This window comes from Dermacentor albipictus, chromosome 1, assembly GCF_038994185.2.
Source record: "Dermacentor albipictus isolate Rhodes 1998 colony chromosome 1, USDA_Dalb.pri_finalv2, whole genome shotgun sequence".
NCBI lineage: Eukaryota > Metazoa > Arthropoda > Arachnida > Ixodida > Ixodidae > Dermacentor > Dermacentor albipictus.
Window position 1 is genome coordinate 139001636 of NC_091821.1, and position 22667 is coordinate 139024302.

The window sequence follows — 22667 nt, forward strand, 5'->3', positions numbered from 1 at the left end:
CTATGTCCGCTATTTCGAGACATCAAACTCAAGTAGAACAATTGTGCTGCTTGCCAAAGGCAATTTTTAAAAATTCCGTGAAACTAGATATAGTTAGACAATTACGCTACTTACGGTAAACACTGAATTGTAGCGTTTACGATACTATACACACATACTCAGAAAACCGCTTGATTTCGAAGTTTTTATTGCGTTTTTCGTCTTGCACATATGCAGCAGATTTGTCTTCATGCAAACCAACCCCAAAATTGAATGTTTGGTTTTTACGTACCAAATCCACTTTCTGGTTATGAGGCATGCCGTAGTGGAGGACTCCGGAAATTCCGACCACCTGGGGTTCTTTAAGGTGCACCTAAATCTAAGTACACGGGTGTTTTCGCATTTCGCCCCCATCGAAATGCGGCCGCCGTGGCCCGGATTCGATCCCGCGACCTCGTGCTCAGCAGCCCAACACCATAGCCACTGAGCAATCATGCCGGGTCCCAAAATTGAGAACGCAAACGCACGCATATAAAAAGGCAATGCTGCGACCCAAGCGCCATTTGCAGAGTGCAGGACAGGGTTTTTGCAAGCAAGCGCAGCTTACGCCACAAGCCATCATTTGCTTCTGGCAATCGCGACATTCAAAATAAATTCACATTGGTCGCGAAGAAAGGGGTCTAGAAGCAACTGTCAGCGACATCCACGAGGAGGGTGGTCGGCGCTTTGATTAAAGCATGACTAAGGCTAGAACAAACACTGTCAATAAAAATACGTTTTAATTAAAAGAAAGCAATGTTGATTTCACGAAAACAAAATGTGTTTACTAATCAATTCTCTTGGGTCATGTGCTCAATTTATCATTTATAAAATGTACCTATTCTTTAGTGCGTCCTGAATAAAAGGCGTTTGCGTTGTATGAGTAGCAACGCTGTGCACTCTTGTGGTGTTCGCAACGGCACGCTGGCAAACTTCGTCTACTGTAATATGCCGCCTCCCATGTTTTCGTGTTTTGGTCCTCCGTGTGTTCTCTAAATTCTGTTGGTGTCAGTTTAACAATAGAGAAGTGCAATATTTGAGGTGGTGTTTTCGAGGTAGCTTTCATTGCTCTTCACGTGTTGTGTTAAGGCTAACTAGGTGTGGAGGCTGAACAAGTGTCCACTTTCGCTTCCTCCGTGCGGCAGGCTGGTCGACGGTCTGAGCGGCCCTTGCGACGAGGCGGTCAAACCCAAAAGAGAGAGAGAGAGAGAACAACTTTAGTGAAAATGCCTGCGGAGTCGTTTAGGCTCCCTCCACGCAGGGAGGACAAGCTTTTACCGCGACGTGGCCACTACGTCAGTCTCGAGCACTGTGCTCCTCGAGGTCTTGGTTATTCGCTACTTCCGCGGATCCGAGAGTGCCGCCGCCCCCTTCCTGCGGGTGCTGCCCCCCTTTCTCCTCGGTTTCGCGCGGTCGCTGCCCCTCTAGAGCTGCCAAGACCTGCTGGACGGCCTTGAGTTGTGTCTCTTGGTCATAGCTCCTCGTTGCAGCCTCTAGCTGCGGCGGGATCGTAGTCTTCTCGCTGGCTTCTCGCGGATTTATACTACAGTCCCAAAGGATGTGGGCCGCGGTGGCTCTCTCCTTAGCGCACAGTCTACACACGTCACTTGCGTACACGCTCGGACACACGTGCTTAGCTAGCACCGGGGTGAGCAGGGACCCCGTCTCTAATCTCCTGTATAACACTGCCTCCTTCCGGGTAAGCCCCGGGTGAGGTGGCGGCATAGTCTCTGTTAAGTCTGTACCACTTCACTATTTCGTTGAAAGTGGTCATCTTGTCCTTGGCACTGCACCGCGAACAACACTCCGAGTCGGCCGTGCTTGCAGCTGTGCGGTTGTTTAGTCCTCGCGCGGCCGAGTCGGCCGTCTCGTTGTGGTTCACGTTCCCGCGTTCCGACACGTCACTGCCCATGTGGGCCGGAAACTACTTGATCACCACAGCGCTTTTGCGTCCGATGTACGTATACCGGATAGCATCAACAGAAAGCTCAAGGTCTGCCCGATCCCGAGGAACGTGAACCCCGAGCACAAGGAGCGGAGGTTGGCGAGGGCCAGGATTCTCGTGGACCTCCATGCCAGAGAAGAAAGCGCCGTCTACGTGGACGCGGCGGAGTATCGAGGGAGCAGCGACGCATACGTGGTGGTGGCTGTCGGGGCATCGACGGGTGCAACGAAGACTGCGGCGAGCGTCCGGACTCGAGAGGCGCACCGGGCGGAGGACGTGGCCATCGCCTTGGGCGTCTCCGACCCCGGATGCACTACAGTGTTGTGCGACTCTAGAACGGCAGTGAAAAACTACGCCAAGGGTAGGGTATGTAGTGAGGCTGCGCGCATACTGCGCAAGGCCGTAGACATCGGTCAAACCCAAACACCGAATGATTTCGTCCATATGCAAAGAAGCGGTGCTTTGTAGAAGGTCGTGATAGGATGCGACACCTGTAGGGTCGGTGTCTGGATACATCGATTTTCCTGTTGAACAGATGATCTCCACTCAACCGTTAATCAGAATGAGTATGCAGTTACCAGGCACTGCCTAGTGGAAATCCAAATCGCGTCTATTTCCAGGACATATTAATTATACTGCGTTAATCGCAGACCTAGATCACGCCGTTGACAACAAAAAGTGACGTCACATTTTTCTACATTTTTGCGGTGCTCTTGACGCCCAATGCCCCATTGTTAACGCGCAATAATTCAGTGAACAACACACACCCTTTCTTGTAACTCCACATTTGTGGACTCTGACGCTTGACAAGCACAAATTTTCTTGTTGGACCCCATGTACTTTCAGTTATGATTGCGTGTCGTGCAGTGTAAAATACCCATTTGATGTCGCATGGAACGATGCGAAGTATTATATGCACCACACATCTACACACGAGAATGATAAAACTACGAAGGTTTATGCGCAAAAGGAATACAAGTTTGTAGAAGGTGGAAGAATATATTTATTATCTTAATCACCAAAAAAGAAGAAATTTTAACATTTCTTTATATGAAACGATCTAATAAGTCACAAAATACACACAAAACTCCTAATTTCGTCACACACGAAGTGTAGCGACCCCACACCTGGGCGGGTCGCGCCTACGTGTCTGCATTCAATCCCTGCTCATGTGGCCTTCTTCGCCACACCTGAGGCATCCTCGTCGTCCTCCAGAGTGAGCAGTGGGACAGTCCCGGCTCATGTGGCCTTCTTGGTTGCACTCGTATTTTCGGCTGGTGGTGCTTCTCGCTGATCTGCCACGCTCCCAATGGCCGACGTCCCCGTATATGGTAGGGAGCTCCCCCTTCTGTGGGGTTGCCTCACGCAAGCAGACCGCTCCAGCCTCCAAGGCGCTTCCGCTGGGAAGCTCCTGGCGCCAGGCAAATCCCACGGCGCCCCAACCTGCGCCATTATAGTCACCATTGTCAGAGCAGCTATCCGCAGAGCAGCCCAGCAAGAGACACGAGAAATTGTGATGGTAATGGAGGCCCATCTGTTGCCTGACTACTTACCAAAAGGCCGCCGGGCGGTTGCTGCTTCCATTCCAACGTTGGCTCCGCGCCCGCAGCTTAGCCCCGTGAAACCGGCCGTGAAACTGATCCGAACGTCAGCCATGACCAAGTGTTCTTCACGTCGAAGCCCTCTTCTTCTTCTTCCTATACTTGCGAGCCCCACGTGCTTCTATAACTGCTCTAATTTCTCCTGCAAATATTACGAAATTTACGCCTATAGGGTTGTGGAATTCTATGGGCTTTGGGTGGTCATTTTCGATGTTGAAGTTTTTGAAGCTGATCGTGAACGTTATTCTGTTCGTATGTTGTGTCAAAAAGAAATATATCTACGTAGATTTTTGGCACTTAGCTTGCCAGCTTGCTTTCAGAATGTAACAGAAGTACTGCTTTACCGCTGAAGGCCGAAAGTTCTTGTTACCGCGCATAATTTACGAGATCATTCTTGAATAACCAACCCTTCCTTAGCCGAAAGTTACATTGCGCATCAGATTATTGACTTTCCTCAGCAACGACGACGAAAAAGAAACTTGAGACGAGAGGGAGCTGCAAATGTGTAAAAAATACAAATAAAAATCTGCGCGTGCAGTAGATTCCAAACACAATACGCAAATATCTCAGCACGAGGCAGGTGCTGCCCTCACGCGCTTGGCGAACGTGAACAAAAGGTGGCGCACTTGCTCAAATTAGACGAAAACATAGGAGGAGCAGGAGTAGGTTTTAATGAAGAGAAAGGAAGAGAGGTCGGCCTGGAGAGCGTGTCTCTAGCCTGCGACTCCTCACTGGGGAATGGGGAAGTGGGAAATACAGGGAAAGGTAGGTGGCGGGTGATTATGATATGGTACAATGAGGTACTATATACACGTTGTCCAATATGCGGATGCGCACTGGAGACGCAATACACGTAAGAGTAATCTTGTCCATACAAAAAGTAATCTTGCCACAAAAAGTTATTGCGCAAAAACATTTCGCACTGACTACACGTCTCACAGCTTCTAGAGGCGAGCGTCTAAACCAGTCTCACTTAAAAAGTTCAGAAGTGCTTTTATGGCACGTTGGGCACAGTCAACACTCCTCCACGCGTCCCAAAGCTTTTCTTCTGAAAAGGGGAAGGAGTCCAAGCTGTCAACAGTAGATTTGAGTTTTCTTCGTTCGGCCGCATATTGAGGGCACGCGCAAAGTACGTGAGCTATCGTCTCGAGAGTGTGACAGACGCTACATTCAGGGTCCCGCGCTTGTCCAATCTTGTGAAGGTATCGGCGGGTGTATGCCACACCCAGCCGTAATCGATGAATGACTGTTTCCTGGCTTCTCCGCAACCGAAGTGGAAGCCGGAATTGTAATCCAGCGTCAAGTCTATACTGGCGCTCTTGTCGATGTTCGGGGTTGTCCCAATGTCACGCCGTAGAAGTTTTAATGGTGGTAAGGAGCAAGGTGGTAATGTCATACCGGGAAAAATGAATTTTTATAGTGGTTCCGTCAGTGTGCGCATTTTTAGCTTCCGCTCGTTTCCAGCTATTTCACAATGGCCAGGAATCCACTGCAGCACGATGGTGTGTCCGGAATGAGACGCCTCAGCAAGCAGAGACATGATGCCATAAACCAGAGGACTATATGTGGTTCTGTCATTCATATAATTGCTGATTAGTTGCAGGGCTGGTTTTGAATCACAGAACATTGTCCGCTTCTCGATACTCTGTTGCAGTATGCAGCGAACTGCTTCTCGAACTCCGGTCAACTCAGCTGCTGTAGACGACGTCCTGTGTCCTATCTTGAACCGTTGTGCGATCCCCATTCCTGGCATCGTGTAGGCCGCCGCCGAAGAGGTCTGTGTCACGGAGCCATCTGTAAAAACATATTCGTAATGTCCATACATGTAAGCAATGTATGATAGCGCGAAATGCTTGAGACCAGCAAGCGACATTTTCGACTTCGTTATTCCAGGGATTGAGAGTTTCACCGTTGGCTTTGCCATCGTCCAGAGTGGAACTTTGGGTATGTCATCCGGTTCGAAGTCTGACGGCAATAAGTCTTGCTGCGAAAACACGGCTTCTGAGTAAGCGGACACAGGCCGTACGCTTCTGATGTTCGCGAGTGGATGATTCCTGTGTCTAGTCAGTAGCCTTAGATGCACTCGCAATGGCTCATGTTGCAGATAAACTCGAGCTGGGCATGCACGTGCCTCTGCAATAGTGCCCCAAGTAGACGCACATCGTGGTAGACCTAGGCAAATTCTCAGTGCGCGAGCCTGAGCACTTTCAAGCGTGCGCACAGCAGTTGTACTAAGCCGAGAAAGTACAGGCGCACTGTAGCGGAAGTAGCCAACAAAAAGTGCCTGGTAGAGCTACAGAAGAGATGACTTGGATGGCCCCCATGATTTTCCAGACATATGTCGAATGATCTGAGTAAAGCTGTCCAGCTTTCTTCTTAATCCAGAGAGGTGCTTCGACCAAGATAAGTCATGGTCGATGGTGACTCCGAGAAACTTGTAGTGCGTTACTGAAGTTATAATCTTCCCATTAATCATAACGGGGTAGCAGGCCATTGACTTCGGTGTAAATGCCATGGTTACGCTTTTTTCCGGTGAGAGCTGCAGTCCGCGACTGTTTAGGTATGTCGACGTTATTGACACCACGCGCTGCAGCTTCGTTTGCACTTGCAAGCGCGTTAAGCTCGTGGTCCATATACAGATGTCGTCTGCGTACACAGAGACCGAGACTGTGCCTGCGTGTTCTTTGACCAGTCCAATGAGAACGATATTAAACAAAGTTGGGCTCAATACACCTCCTTGAGGCACTCCACGATAGACGGGGTGGTTCATTGTTTCACCGTCTGGAGTTGTCATGAATGTTGTTCTCCCTTGAAGATAGCTGGCTATCCACTTATGCATCCGTCCCCCGACGCCACATTCTTCTAGGGCATTTAAAATTGCATCATGTAGAACGTTGTCAAAAGCACCCTTGATATCTAGAAAGACAGCAGCCGTTAATCGACGGCGACGTTTCTGATGTTGAACAGTTGTTACTAGGTCAATGACGCTGTCGATTGACGACCTACCCTTTCGGAAACCTGTCATTGCGTCTGGATATATATTACGCTTCTCCAAAAACCACTCCAGGCGCGTCAAAACCATGCGTTCCATGGTTTTACCTATGCAACTGGAAAGTGCCACACGTTGTAGGGGTTGAAGGACGGGCGTCGGGATGGAAACCCAAATTTGGGAGGGATTTATTCTACATTATGTACAGGGAGGTGAGACGTCAAGTACCAGTCGTACTGTCATTACGGGCCGGCAGCAACTCGGACGCTGCGGCCCGCGGCAAGAAGTTCGAGAGAGGTGAATCAGGGAATCAGGGAATGTCCCAGAATGCTCAGGTCTCTCTGGAAGGCTTCTTATAAACCCTTCGAGCACTGTAAGTCACGTCATGTTTGACCAATGGGAGAGTCCGCTCCGATGACGCCACTTTCAGCCAATGGTAGGCGCCCGTGTCGCGGTGTCACACCTGGCGGCTCTCTGCGGTCTTGCCTCGCAGACTGGCAATGCACTTCTAACGAGGAGAAGGGGAGGGCTGCTCATGCTCCATTGTCCGAGGCCCACCTGCTAATCCCGGCGGCGCACGAACTTGTTGGCACGTGAACTTGTTGCCTTAAACTTGTTTGCTCGGCCGCTCCTCTGGAATGTGCTTTCCTGCTTCGGCATTCCTCAATTAGCTGTGCTGCGACTCGAAGTGGTTTGGGGAACTCGAAGTAATCGCAGGAAACAGCTCCATATCTAACAACGTCTGTAGGAAAGCATAGCATGGGGTGTCTTGCCTGGTTTCAATAATGCCACGATTTAGCTTGTCTTCCAGTGTGCAGGCACAGTTCTTGAGGACCAGGAGATATTGTATAAAGCCAGAAGCTCTTCAGTCGCTCGAGGGCTTATATGGCGCAAGGTAGAATAGGTAATGCCATCAGGACCAGGCGCACTTGAGTGTCTTGAAGAGGAAATTGCTGCACGTAGCTCTTGCAGCGTGAGTGGGAGGTCGAGACGATCGTCCATTGTTCGAGGAGCACACCTGAGCACTGAAGCTACCGATGTTGTAGATCCAGAGAGGTGTATGCAGAAATCTTCCGCGAGTTCCTTCTCACTGCGCGTCTGGATGATAGCCGAAGCTCGGAAGAAACGTAGCTGTTGGGGAGAAGATGGTAGTGCTCGTACAACATGCCATATTGTGGACAACGGTTTTCTTGGGTCCAGGCTGGTGCAAAAGGACCTCCAACGTTGTCTGTCGAGCTTGTCTAAGTATCTTTGAATTTTCTTTTGCACACGGCGTGACGTGCTCAAGTCGGATATCAATTTAGTTCGCCTGTATATCCTCTCGGCGCGACGACGAACAGCCCGCAGCTCTTCATACATAACGTCAACGGATGTTCTTGAATTTGATGTTTGGATGATGCATGTTGTTGCGTGCATTGCTGCTGTAATGCGCTCTTCAATCTCTTTCGGTGAAATTCTAGAGTTGCCGGATTCTTCTAGCTTGTTCTGAAAGGCATCCCAGTCAGTGCGTCGCGTATGAGAACTTGGAAGTCTTGTAAACCATCTCAGTTGTACATAAGTAGGTAGGTGATCACTGCCATACGTTTCAGCATCTGTGCACCAGGCAGCAGAAGACGAAAGGCATCGTGAAGCGATAGCTAAATCGAGACAGCTGCTGTACGTTGTTCCACGTAGACATGTTGGTGAGCCGTCGTTCAGGATGGTGAGATCATTGCTGCTTGTGAAGTTAAGAAGTTGTCTTCCTCGAATATTCGTGATACTACTACCCCAAAGATGGTGGTGCGCGTTGAAATCGCCTACAATAATATGAGGTCCTTGGCAAGAGTCAAGAACAAGTTTTAGGTGTCCAGAGTCAAATCTTCCCCTGGGGGAAATATAGCCACCGATGATCGAGATTATCCGGCGCTTTAGCTTCAGTGTTATAGAGACGTACTCGTTGCTGTTATGCACCGGAACTTGGTTTAGCAAATACGTCCGGTCACATCGCACACATAGTAAAACTTTGCTAGTATTTCCACTTGTCCCAGACGCGAATTGTTCGTATCCAGAGAATCTAAATGGCGATGTCATATTCGGCTCGCATATTACGATAACTGGAAACCGATGCTTGAGCACTCTGTTTAAAATCTCCCAGGCGACCCCGTAGACCTCGTGCGTTCCACTGGATTATTACGGAACCGCTTATCCTTTCCTGTAGTGACAACCTTGAAGTTGATGATGCCATGGCGTTTGCTAGCTTTTATGTAGCAGCAAGCACTGGTTCTAGTGCCTCGAGAATTTGCATCGCAGCCTTGGCAGCGGGCGTCTGAACTCCGATGAGCAGCATTCGCAAGGAACGAATCATCTGTGCAAGCATTGCCTTGATTTGCCCATCCGACGATGAAGGTTCATGTTCACGCGGGCGTTCCGGCTGCACTTCTGTACTCCGAGATGGCAGGGAAAGCCATATAGTAGTGTCCTTGGTGTTCAGAAGAGTAGACGTGGTTAATGGTGGCTCTGACGTTTCAGGACAAGCAGGAGCGCGCGACAACTTTTCCTGGAGTACAGGTTGTCCTGTTGTGGATGCTGATCGCCTTCTGGTCGATGCTGATCTCCTTCTGCGATTACGTGAGCGCCTCTGGCAGCGGTGGACCTTGGTAGCCGCTTCTCTGCGTGTAGATCGATCTCGTACCATTTTTCTTAGCACAGACATTTCAGTCTTTAATTTTCGACAGTCCTTCGACGTTGCCTCGTGCGGCCCATGGCAGTTAGGGCACTTCAAGTCAGAATCAGCACACGTCAACTCATCGTTATCACCTCCACAGAGCGGACATGTCATCTTGTTCATGTACACAGCACTGACATGCCCGATTTTCTGGCATTTACGGCACTGCAAGGGCCTAGGGATGTATGGACGGACAGGATGTCGCACATAACCCACTTTTACATGTGTTGGTAAGGTCTCTCCCTCAAAAATGAGTTTTATGCACCTCGACCGTCCCAAACGGTGTATATCTGTGATATGGACAGTCGAGTAGATTAGCGTTGGGAGATCGTCATTATCGATATCTGTATCGACATCGTAGATAACACCGGCGGTGGTGCTGCCTCCATGTACGATGAATGAGCGGACAAGTATATTTCCTAGCTCAGTTACAGCTTTCAAAGTGTCGAGGATGGTTCGTGTAGTTACATCAACAGTAAATATGTTTCTTCTGGGATTAATTCGGACCTCTCTGATTTGCCCTGGAGCCAGCCTCTCGAGATAGGCAGTGAGAGTTTGTCTATTGAGAGAATTGAGGTTGCCTGTAGCAGCGACGGGGACGTAGGCGATTGTGTACGCTTGCTGTGTGGGCGGCTTATTGTAGTTAAGCTCACTCACGCTTGATGTCCTACGAAGTTTCCTCTTCAACCGACGACTTGTGACCTCGCTATATCCGCCGTCAGAATCCATGTCGTCGACGTCTGAGCAGCTCGATGACCTTGGCAGAGTCGCGTTTAGGTGGTCGGGCGCAGCAGACCGACTTGCAGCTTGGAGGCCAGCCCCCAACCTTGGCGGCAAAGGAGGCGGAATGTCCGTCATTGCTTTTCATATCGTACCCGCCACGGGGGCGTCGGTACGCACAAATTTAACCGAAAAAACCAGAGCGAAGCAGGATTAGCAGCTGATCAAGAACTCGTCTTCTTCGAAAACGTAAATTCAAGCGGTAGAATCGGCGTGGCGTACCGCCCACTTAATTTGTGACTTGATCAGGAAACAAAGATGCATGTTAGTTCGATGCCGTTTTGATGATGTTATCAACCAAAAGCGGTGAATGCGCTAGTTCTCAGTTCTCGTAAAATATTGCCGGGATTCATTGGCTCCCCGATTCATTTCAATGAACTACTGCGACCAGCAATTGGAGCCCTGACTTGTGGATGCGTCCGTCGAGTGTTATGTGCAATCTAGAGGAGGAGTCCCATTAATCGCATAAAGCATTGAGGGAACTCCAGCTCCACAAGAACAATTCCTTAATATAACTGGAGAATGCTATGAGGCACTGTCACTGGTTAGAAGGCGCGTTTTCATAAATGCGATGCCACATACGGAAATATATGGGGTGATTATTTTCAAGTTCTACGAAGTTTTAACAAGTTGCTGTTGCAAAAAGAAACAATTCAAATGTAATTCAAACATAATTCTAGTCCTTCAGCTGGATTATTCAGAGATGCGGACATGACTTACAAGAGAAATCGAAGCACATATTCAGCTAATTAAAAAGAAGTCAATTCTTGATTACTTTACAGGACCGAGGGCAATTTACGAATTCCAGCCGGTGAGTTCGCAAGGCGTATCCACTTGAAATGAAATTCCAGACTGACACCCTGGTGATATGCGCCCTGAAATTCACCGTAAAAATGCGCTGTTGATGTACTTCTTTTTTAAATATATTTTCCTATGCTTAGAAGCACTACAGTAACGGAACGCTCATGTATTTCGTCCCACACTTTAGGAAATATCTCGAAACTGGTGTCCTGGAAATTAATTTCAAATGAATGCGCCGTGCGATCTCGCCGTATACAATTCGTAAAGTGCAATGTGCCTTAAAGTAATTAAGTGAATTAGTGAATTTTCGAATGTTTTTCGATTTATCATGCTAGTAATGTCCGTCTTTTAGAATAATCCAACTCAAGGACAAGAATTGTGCTACCCGCCCCAGGTGATTTTTAAAAATCCCGTAAAACTACACATTCTTAGACATACGCTACTTACGTGGTCAACGCCTAATTATACTTGGTGTGATAACATAGACACATGCCCGCACACCGGCTGTATTTCGAAATTTTTATTGCGAATTTCATCTTGCACTTGTGCTGCACATTCCCGCAAACCAACGACAAAATTCAGAACGCAAACGCGCACCTATGAAAAGGCAACGAAGCGGCTGGCCGCTGCCTCTGCGAACCAAGCGCCATTTGTCTACTGAACGGTTTTGAACTTTCCTCGCTTGAATTTATGCAACAAAATCATAGATCGGTAAATCCATTACCTGAAGGCATAAGTAAAGTCTGTCCGGCTCTTGGCCAATCCTCGTGAGTGGGTATGCGCCAAACTCAAGGTCATCATCATCAGCATAGTCATCATCATCATTTGCAGACTGCGGGACAGGGTGTTTACAATCAAGCCCAGCTTCCGCCGCGAGCCATAATTGGCTTTTGACAATCGCAACATTCAAATTTTTTCACGTGGCTCGCGAAAAAAACCGATCCAGAACCAATTGTCATCGACATCAACCAAAGGCGTGGTTAGTGCTTTGCTTAAAGGATGACTCGGGCGAGAACAAACAGTGTAAAAAGAGACATACTTTAATTAAAAGAATGCAATGTTTATTTCATTCAAACAAAATTTGTTTCGTAATTAATTTTCTTAGGTTTGGTGCTTACGTATTACGTATAAGTTGTATCTATTCTTCAGTGCGTCTTGGAAAAAAGTGCAGGACAGGGTTTTTGCAAGCAAGCGCAGCTTACACCGCGAGCCATCATTTGCTTCTGGCAATCGCGACATTCAAAATAAATTTACGTGGGTCGCGAAGAAAGCGGTCTAGAAGCAACTGTCAGCGACATCCACAAGTAGGGTGGACGGCGCTTTGATTAAACCAGGACTAAGGCGAGAACAAACACTGTCAATGAAAATACGTTTTAATTAAAAGAAAGCAATGTTGATTTCACGCCAACAAAACGTGTTTCGTAATCAGTTCTCTTGGGTCAGGTGCTCAATTTATCAGTTATAAAATGTAGCTATTCTTTAGTGCGTACTGGATAAAAGGCGTTTGCGTTGTATGAGTAGCAATGCTGTGCACTACTACGCTCGCAAACTTCGTCTACTACGATATGCCGCCTCCCATGTTTTCGTGTTCTGGTCCTCCATGTGTTCTGTGAATTGTGGTTGTGCCTATTTACCGATTGATAAGTGCAATATTTGAGGTGGTGTTTTCGAGGTTGCTTTCATTGCTCTTCACGTGTTGTTTTAAGGCTAATGAGGTATGAAGGCTGAACAAGTGTCCACTTTCGCTTCCTTCGTGCGGCAGCGCTGGTCGATGGGCTGGGTGGCCCTTGCGACGATGCGGTCAAACCCGAACACCGAATGCTTTCGTCCATATGCAAAGAAGCGGTGCTTCGTAGAAGGTCGCGATAGGATGCGACACCTGTAGGGTCGGAGTTTGGATGCATCGATTTTCATGTTGAACAGCTGATCTCCACTCAGCCGTTCATCAGAATGAGTATGCAGTTACCATGCACTGCCTAGTGGAAAGCCAAATCGCGTCTATTTCCAGGACATATTAATTATACTGCGTTAATCGCAGACCTATATCGCGCCGTTGACAACAAAAAGTGACGTCAAATTTTCCTACTTTTTTGAGTTGCTCTTGCCGCCCAATGCCCCAGTGTTAACGCACAATAATTCTGCGAACAACACACACTCTTTCTTGTAACTCCGCATTTGTGGGCTCTGACGCTTGACAAGCACAAGCTTTCTTGTTGGAACCCATGTACTTTCATTTGTTCTGATTGCGTGTCGTGCAATGTAAAATACCCATTTGATGTCGCATGGAACGATGCGAAGTATTATATGCACCGCACATCTACACACGAGAATAATAAAACTACGAATGTTTATGCGCAAAAGGAATACAAGTTAGTAGAAGGTGGAATAATATATTTATTATCTTAATCACCAAAAAAGTAGAAATTTTAAAATTTCTTTATATGAAACGATCTAAAAATCCACAAAATACAAACAAAACTCCTAATTTCGCCACACACGAAGTGTAGCGGCCCACACCTGGGCGGGTCGCGCCCACGTGTCTGCATTCAATCTCTACTCATGTGGCCTTCTTCGCCACACCTGAGGCATCCTCGTCGTCCTCCAGAGTGAGCAGTGGGACAGTCCCTGCTCATGTGGCCTTTCTGGTTGCACTCGTATGTTCGGCTGGTGGTGCTTCTCGCTGATCTGCCACGCTCCCAGTGGCCGACGTCCCCGTATATGGTAGGGAGCTCCCCCTTCTGTGGGGTTGCCTCACGCAAGCAGACCGCTCCAGCCTCCAAGGCGCCTCCGCTGGGAAGCTCCTTGCGCCAGGTAAATCCCACGGCGCCCCAACCTGCGCCATTATAGTGGCCATTGTCAGAGCAGCCATCTGCACAGCAGCCCAGCAAGAGACACGAGAAATTGTGACGGTAATGGAGGCCCATCTGTTGCCTGACTGCTTACCAAAAGGCCGCCGGGCTGTTGCTGCTTCCATTCCAACGTTGGCTCCGCGCCCACAGCTTAGCCCCGAGAAACCGGCCGTGAAACTGATCCGAACGTCAGCCATGGCCAAGTGTTCTTCACGTCGAAGCCCTCTTCTTCTTCTTTCCTATACTTGCGAGCCCCACGTGCTTCTATAACTGCTCTAATTTCTCCTGCAAATATTACGAAATTTACGCCTATAGGGTTGTGGAATTCTATGGGCTTTTGGTGGTCATTTTCGATGTCGAAGTTTCTGAAGCTGATGGTGAACGTTATTCTGTTCGTATGTTGTGTCTAAAAGAAATATATCTACTTAGATTTTTGGCACTTAGCTTGCCAGCTTGCTTTCGGAATGCAACAGAAGTAGTGATTTACTGCTGAAGCCCGAAGGTTCTTGTTACCGGGAATAATTTACGAGATAATTCTTTAATAACCAACCCTGCCTTAGCCGAAAGTCACATTGCGCATCAAATTATTGACTTCCCTTGGCAACGACGACGAAAAAGAAACTTGAGACGAGCGGGAGCTGCAAATGTGTAAAAAATAGAAATAAAAAGCTGCGCGTGCAGGAGAGAATCAAAGCACAATACGCAAATATCTCAGCACGAGGCAGGTGCTGCCCTCACGCGCTTGGCGAATGCAAACCAAAGGCGGTGCACTTGCTCAAATTAGACGAAAACATAAATTCAAGCGGTAGAATTGGCGTGGCGTGCCGCCCACTTAATTTGTGACTTGATCAGGAAACAAAGATGCGTGTTAGTTCGATGCCGTTTTGATGTTATCAACCAAAAGCGGTGAATGTGCCAGTTCTCGTAAAATATTGCCATGCTTCGTTGACACCCCGATTCATTTCAATGAACTAGCCCTGACTTGTGGATGCGTCCGTCGAGTGTGATGTGCAATCTAGAGGAGGAGTCCCAGTAATCGCATAAAGCGTTGAGGGAACTGCAGCTCCACAAGAATAATTCCTCGAAATTACTGGAGAATGCTAAGAGACACTGTCACTGGTTAGAAGGCGCGTTATCATAAATGCGACGCCACATACGGAAATGTATGGGGTGGTTATTTTCAAGTTTTACGAAACCTTTAAGAAGTTCCTTTTGCAAAAAGAAACAATTCAAATGTAATTCAAACATAATTCTAGTCCTTCAGCTGGATTATTCAGAGGCGGACATTAAAACTAATTAAAAAAAGTCAATTCTTGATTACCTTACAGGACCGAGGGCAATTTACGAATTGCAGCCGGTGAGTTCGCAAGGCGTATCCACTTCTAATGAAATTCCAGACTGACACCCTGGTGATATGCGGCCTGAAATTCACCGTAGAAATGCGCTGATGCTGTACTTTTTTACAATAAAATATTCTCCTATGCTTAGAAGCACAACAGTGACTGAACGCTCATGTATTTCGTCCCACACTTCAGGGAATAATATCGTGAAACTGGTGTCCTGGAAATTAAATTCAAGTGAATGCGTCGTGCAATCTCACCGGATACAATTCGTAAATTGCAATGTGCCGTAATGTAATTAAGTGAATTAGTGAATTTTCGTTAATTCTTTGAATGTTTTTTGATTTATCATACTAGTAATGTCAGTCTTTTCGAATAATTCAACTCAAGGACAAGAATTGTGCTACCCGCCACAGGCGATTTTTAAAATTCCCGTAAAACTACACATTCTTAGGCATACGCTACTTACGCGGTCATTGGTCAACGCCTAATTATACTTGGTGTGATAAAATAGACACATGCCCGCACACCGGCTGTATTTCGAGTTTTTTATTGCGAATTTCATCGTGCACTTGTGCTGCACATTCACGCAAACCAACGACAAAATTCAGAACGCAAACGCACGCATATGAAGAGGCAACGAAACGGCTGGCCGCTGCCTCTGCGAACCAAGCGCCGTTTGTCTACTGAACGGTTTTGAACTTTCCTCGCTTTAATTCATGCAACAAAATCATAGATCTTTAAATCCATTACCTGAACGCATAAGTAAAGTCTGCCCGACTCTTGGCCGATCCCCGTGAGTGGGTATGCGCCAAACTCATCAAGGTCATCATCATCATCGTCATCATTTGCAGGCTGCGGGACAGTGTTCACAATCAAGCACAGCTTCCGCCGCGAGCCATAATAGGATTTTGACAATCGCAACATTCAAATTTATTCACGGGCCCCCGCGTAAAAAACCAATCCAGAACCAATTGTCATCGAGATCAACCTGGAGGGTGGTTAGTGGTTTGAACAAAAGATTACTCGGGCGAGAACAAACACCGTAAAAAAGAAACATATTTTAGTTGAAAGAATTCAATGTTTATTTCATTCAAACAAAATGTGTTTCGGAATGAATTTTCTTTGGTCTGGTCCTTATTTATTACGTATAAGTTGTATCTATTCTTTAGTGCGTCCTGGAAGAAAGGCGTTCGCGTTGTGTGAGTAGCAATTCTGTGTACTCTTGTGGCGTTCGCACAGGCACGCTCGCAAACTTCGTCTGCTGCAATATGCCTCCTCGGATGTTTTCGTGTTTTCGTCCTCCGTGTGTTCTCTAAATTCTGTTGGTGTCAGTTTAACAATTGAGAAGTGCAACATTTGCACTGGCGTTTTCGAGGTTGCTTTCATTGCGGTCATCGCGTTCAGTTAAGGCTAATGAATTGTTAAGGCTGACCAAGTGTCCGCTTTAGCTTCCTTCGTGCGGCGGCGATGGCCGACGGGCTGAGCGGCTGTCAGGACGATGCGGCCAAAACGAGAGACCGAATGCTTTCGTCGATATGGAAAAAGGCGGTGCTTCGTGGAAAAACGCGACAGAATGCGACACCCGCGCGGTCGGTGTGCCGCTGCATCGATTTCCCTGCTAAACAGGTGATCTCGACTTCAACCGCTCATCGAATAGTGTGCGCAGTTACCACTGCCTATAGTCGAGAGCCTAAGCGCGTCGAGTTGCAAGACATATTAAACATACTGCATTAATCGCAGTCCTATACCGCGCCATTGACTACAAGAAGTGACGTAATTTTTCTTTCTTTTTTTCGTCGTTACTGATGACGCCGAATGCCCCATTCTTAACGAGCCCTAATTATGCGAACAACACGCGTCCTTCACTGAAACTTGGCATTTGTGAGCTTCGACGCTTGACAAGCGCACGATTTCTTGTTGGATCCCATGTAATTTCACTAGTTCCGATTGCGTTCCGTGTAATGTAAACTACCCGTTTGATGGCGCATAGAACGATGCGAAGAGCTACACGCGTCCCGCACTTATACACGCGAAAATATTAAAACGACGAAAGCGAACACGGAAAAGGAATTCAAGTTAATGGAAAGTATAAGAATATATTTATCAACATCATCATCAAAAAAGTAGAAATTTACGACTGATTAAATTAGCTATTATATATGTCACAAAATACACGCAAAACTCCTAATTTGGCCACACACGAAGCGCAGCGGCCTAAATCTTGGTGTGTCCCGCCCAAATGTCTGCAGATCGATCTCTGCTCATGTAGCCTTCCTCGCCACACCTGAGGCATCCTCGTCGTCCTCCCGAGGCAGCAGCGGGTCAGTCCCGGCTCATGTGCCCTCCTTGGTTGCACTTGACGCAGGTTCGGCCGGTGGTGCTTCTCGCTGACCTGCCACGCTCCCAATGGCGGACGCCCCCGTAGATCAATCAATCAATCAATCAATCAATCAATCAATCAATCAATCAATCAATCAATCAATCAATCAATCGATCGATCGATCAATCGATCAATCGATCGATCGATCGATCAATCGATCAATCGATCAATCGATCAATCGATCAATCGATCAATCGATCAATCGATCAATCGATCAATCGATCGATCAATCGATCGATCAATCGATCGATCAATCGATCGATCGATCGATCGATCAATCGATCGATCAATCGATCGATCAATCGATCGATCAATCGATCGATCAATCGATCGATCAATCGATCGATCAATCGATCGATCGATCGATCGATCGATCGATCGATCGATCGATCGATCGATCGATCGATCGATCGATCAACGATCGATCAACGATCGATCGATCGATCGATCAATCAATCATTTTATTTCCTTAAAGAAGGAGGAGTACAGGACTAAAAGCTTGGACAGCTTGACGAGGTCCCGACCCCTTGTAAGTTGGCATAACAGCAAGATGACAGCCAGTCATACACAAGAAATGAAAAAAAAAAACATCACAATGTAACGGGTAATACAGAGTGAAACAAGACGGCAAGAAATAATCAACACTCATAAATAACAGTGGAAAACAAAATTAGGAGAAGGCAATGTCTAGTCTTGCAAATAAATAAGTTGACAAAAACGTTTAATGCGAGAGTTTCGGTTTCTGGAGGGATCAAAATTTTGTCGGTCTAATAGGTTTAAAAGCGAAGGTAATGTATAGGATAAAGATTGCTCATCATAAGAGGTTCTTGGGGTAGGTACGAACCACATTTCTTTATGTCGGGTCTGTAGAATATTTGTATTTTCCCGAAGTTTTGCCATGGATCCATGGCCATGGATCCATGGCCATGGATCCATGGCATCCATGGATCCATGGCATCCATGGATCCATCAAACATGCCACGGCATGTTTGATGTTTGTAGAGTGAATTCAGTATGATGGTCGAGGAGAGTTGTATGCTGAGAAGTTTAGATGGTAGGGAGCTCCCCCTTCCGTTGGGTTGCCTCACCCCAGCGGTCTGCTCCAGCCGCCAAGACGCCTCCGTTGTGAAGGGTCTTGCGCCAGGTAAATCCCATGGCGTGCCAACCTGCGCCTTTATAGTCGCTCTTGTCAGAGCAGCCAGCCTCACAGCACCCGTGCAGTAGACACCAGAAATTGTGATGGTAATGGAGGCCCATCTGTTGCCTGACTACTTACCACAAGGCCGCCTGGCGGTTGCTGCTACACAGGCTCCGCGCCCACGACCTAGCCCAAAGGAACTGGCAGTGAAACTACTCACGACTTCAGCCATCAAGCGTTCAATCCTCTCATAGATTTGTTTGTTTGCCCTCTATCACTGGCTCATACCCACTATGGGGGATCGGCCAAGATGCGGATGGAATTAGAAGGCGATTAGCAGTTCTAAGAAAACGACTGAGATAATCGAGAGAGAAGCAAGATAATAGAAAATAACATACAATTATAAACTAAACTATAAATTTTTTGAAACAACTAATGAACTCTTCAATTGCTTGGCAAGCATCCTTGTGACGTTGCCTAAGAGAGGAGGCTCCGAGAGGAAGCATTTCAGGAATTGCGAAATTCACTCCATTTGGTTTTAATACTCTGCGAAATTACTTACAGTAGGGTTTAAAATTAAAGCATGATAGCATATCATGATGTCGTGAATGTCTTCTTTCTCTGCTTTCAAACACCACGTGCATCTATTACTGACCGAGTTTCTCCGGCAAGAGTTGCCCAATATTGTGGACTTTCAGTGCCATTTTCGATGCTGAAGTTCGTGCAGCTGATACAGTCATACCTAAAAGGAAATATATTTACCTCGCTTGTGACACTTACCTCGCCTGCCCAATATTGTGGACTTTCAGTGCCGTTTTCGATGTTGAAGTTCGTGCAGCTGATACTCATACCTAAAAGGAAATATATTTACTTCGATTGTGACACTTACCTCGCCTGCCCAGTAACAGTAGTTACTGTATTACTGCTGGCGACCTAAGTTCGTGTTACCGCTCAGAGTTCACAGGTTAAATTCCTTAATAACTGACTCTCTTGTAGCCAGACTTACATTGCACATCGGATATTTTACTGTCCTGAGTGAAGATGATACAGAAACATGAGAAGAGCGGGTGCGTGCGCAAAATAGAGAGAAGAGCTGTCCGTTCACGAGAGAAGTAAACCACAATGAGAAGATAATTCAACACGAGGCATGACGAACGCGGGAAAAGGTGGCGCACACACTCGAATTAGCGGGAATCAAAATGCACGGGATCGAACTGCCCCGGCATGACGTCTATAATTATGTTCTACTCTTCATTAGAGAACATGAAGAAAAAAAAGTTTATGGCGTGATCACAAAACAAAGATGCGTGTTTGTTCAATACCGTTGTGATGACCTCAGGTACAGTATTCTTATCAACGAAAACAGCGTAGGCGCGAGCACTCGTGAAGAAATTTTCCGGCTACGGCTGCGTTTTGATTCTATTCGGTGAATTGCTGCGAGCAGAAACGTAAGTCCTGACTTCTGGTTTCGTTCAGAGAATCTAATCTGCGATCTAGAGAAGCAGTCCCGGTGATCGAGATCGTATGAAGCACTGAGATAATTCCAGCTCCGCAGGAGAAAAAAAAAATCCTGGAATCTCCTTGAGAAAGCTAAGAGGCACTCCCTCATGTTGAAGAATCATGCAGCAACAGACGCATATCTGTGCGCAGTGCAACATATTTGGGATTTGAACGTGCGAGACAGGCGCGGTTGCGAAGCGCCTCTCGAAGTGGCCTTCACATAGTCCACTTCTCGGTCATCCCCTGTTGTGGATATGCGCCACTCATACATTAAAATCAACTGAATCCAAATCAAATAACCGCGCCTCGATCAACGCACGCCGTCTGGCTGTGCGCGACTGAACACGTTGTGGACAGTGCACAAGCTGAAGCCGACCAAAAAGAAAGAAAAAGAAAACACGGCATTGACATTTGCCAGCTCCATATGCAAATATTTTGTTCGACTGCGCAGCGCACATTAAAGAGGGCGTTCTATCAGCACCCTATTTCAGTGTTCGTTGGATTTAGGTGCACGTTAAAGAACCCCAGCATGGTCGAAATTTCCGGAGTCCCCCACTACGGCGTGCCTCATAATCAGAAAGTGGTTTTGGCACGTAAAATCCCACAATTAAATTTTTTGTGTTCGTTGGAGGAGGTTTCAGAAAAAAGATGGCACCCCTACAAACTGCAAAAAAAAATGAAAATATGTAATACAGTGTATAGTATCGGCGCACGGACAAAAATGGCAAATCTTGATCACGCCTCCTAACCTCTCATCCCGAACAAGCTTATTGCCTTTAAGAAGTCCCTCTTAATTAACACCCTCTGTGATACGTTGACGCTATTTTTGTCTGCGTAGTTTCTGACAAAGTACGATATGCGAAAGGTATGCAGAAAGCCCGTGACCGAAAAAATCGTCCTTTTCGAGAAACTGTAGCGTAGGCATTATTTAATTTGTACGTGGATTAGCTGTGAGTGGACCCTTTACTGCGAACTGCAATTACTTACGCCTATTACGAACTCCAATTCATTACACCCGTTGGAATTTATGTTGGAATCTGTGCATTGACTCTTTCGTGAAGCGGTTAGTTTAATACCATAAAACTTATTACGATGCGTACAATTGTCGCTATTATCATCCTACGCAACATGTAATTTCATCCGAAGTATGTTTTTTACGCACCGCATAGGTAACAAATTAACTTAAATGCCGTACAGCATTTATGTTTGTACACTACACCGTTCACAAGCTATGCCGAAATGCAAGCAGCACGGTTCATGCGAATGTACACTGTGAGACGTTGACGCAGTGATGTCCGGCGGACAAAGGGCATGTTTGATGTTTGTAGAGTGAATTCAGTATGATGGTCGAGGAGAGTTGTATGCTGAGAGAAGTACGACGCGAAAGACAGTACTCGCCAATCGTCTCAAAGTGCTACTTGTCACTGGCAGAGGGAATACGTGTGATGGGGGCATTTTGGTTATATGTACGCATTGGGCTGTGTTTGGAAACCGAGGTTCGAACCCATAATTGATGACGTAACCTTCTTTTTGTGTGTGTGCGTGTGGTATTCGGCAAGACAGTAGCAGTAGCACAAAAAAAGCTTCGCTTTAAAATACAAGATGGATGCCAATTAAGACGGAAGGTTGCGACAGTTGTGGTGTGGATAAACTACATCTTACGTTAATAAGTCCGGTATCTTTACCGGCACTGTTTAGCATAACGAGTATTAGAGGACGTTAGCTGGGCATTTAAAGTCGGAGAGCATTGTTCCTCGGCTGTGGAAAACATGTATATTTCGCAATGCACTTTGTTAAATGACTCGCGTCTTCGGCGCAGGCATATCTAAGCCCTAAGATTAATTCGGTCACATTAGAGCTCGCAGGGTCTGCACGGTGCAGGCTAATCACGTTGAACGAAACACAGGAACAAAGAGAAGAAAGGGGAGGCCGCCAAAAGACTGGCTTTTCGTGTGTTCTTTTTGTTTCGCTGCAGCAGACTGCTCCGAGACAACAGAATGCTAAGTCGCGACGCGTGCGCTGGTATTTTCGCACGCAATCGCGAACCTTGGTGCTCTGCGCGAATGAGTGTGGCAAAACGCGTTCATTGTTTACGGCCAGGCCAGCGGAGACCCGTGGCAACCGAGCAGCAATCAAATACGGCGCCATAGCTGGCTTCTTTGCCCCGCGCTTAACGAACGGGTTGGGAGCCGCCGAGGTAAGAATGGCGCAAGTTGGGAGCCCGGCGTTTCTTTCCTGCGTCGGTGGCTCCGGAATATTGGGAGCGCCCGCGCTCGGAACAATTGCTGCGCGGCTTGTGCCACAGGGACAAAAGAATGGTTGTGTGTGCGCGCGCCGCCGTATCCCGGCCCATGCAGGAAGCGGGAAAGACGTGTGGCTGCCCGCGAACAAAGCAGGGCCCTCCGCAGAGACCTTGAGCGCGACGTCGGACTCGAATGTTCCTTTTGTTTGCACGGCACACACTCATTTCTCGGCATCCAGGAGGAAGGTACGCGTTCTCTCCTGGCGTGTCTTAAAGCCCATTCACGCAGTTAGATTCAAGCCCGACACACACAGAATTTGCCCCGCTGGTTTTCCATGGCTTTCCAGGATCCAACGTCGCCGCCGGCAGCCAGAGGA

General features: G+C 47.2%; 1 protein-coding gene and 1 long non-coding RNA gene across 4 annotated transcripts in view; one reads left to right on the plus strand and one right to left on the minus strand.

Moving 5' to 3' along the window:
• LOC139050214 (acyl-coenzyme A diphosphatase NUDT19-like) overlaps nucleotides 1–22667 on the plus strand; it is a 125139-nt gene that overhangs the window by 54683 nt on the left and 47789 nt on the right. The window contains exon 1 of one of the 3 annotated variants that reach the window (XM_070526440.1): nucleotides 18464–18554. The exons of the other annotated variants lie outside the window; for them this stretch is intronic. The gene's annotated coding sequence lies outside the window, so the exon portion shown is untranslated. Of the gene's footprint in view, nucleotides 1–18463; nucleotides 18555–22667 lie in introns of those variants that run through there. 3 annotated transcript variants of the gene reach the window in all.
• Nucleotides 13213–14153, minus strand: LOC139055924 (uncharacterized). The gene is made up of 2 exons (XR_011512003.1): nucleotides 13782–14153; nucleotides 13213–13671 (listed from the first exon to the last, which is right to left on the minus strand). It is a non-coding gene; the product is annotated as an uncharacterized lncRNA (long non-coding RNA).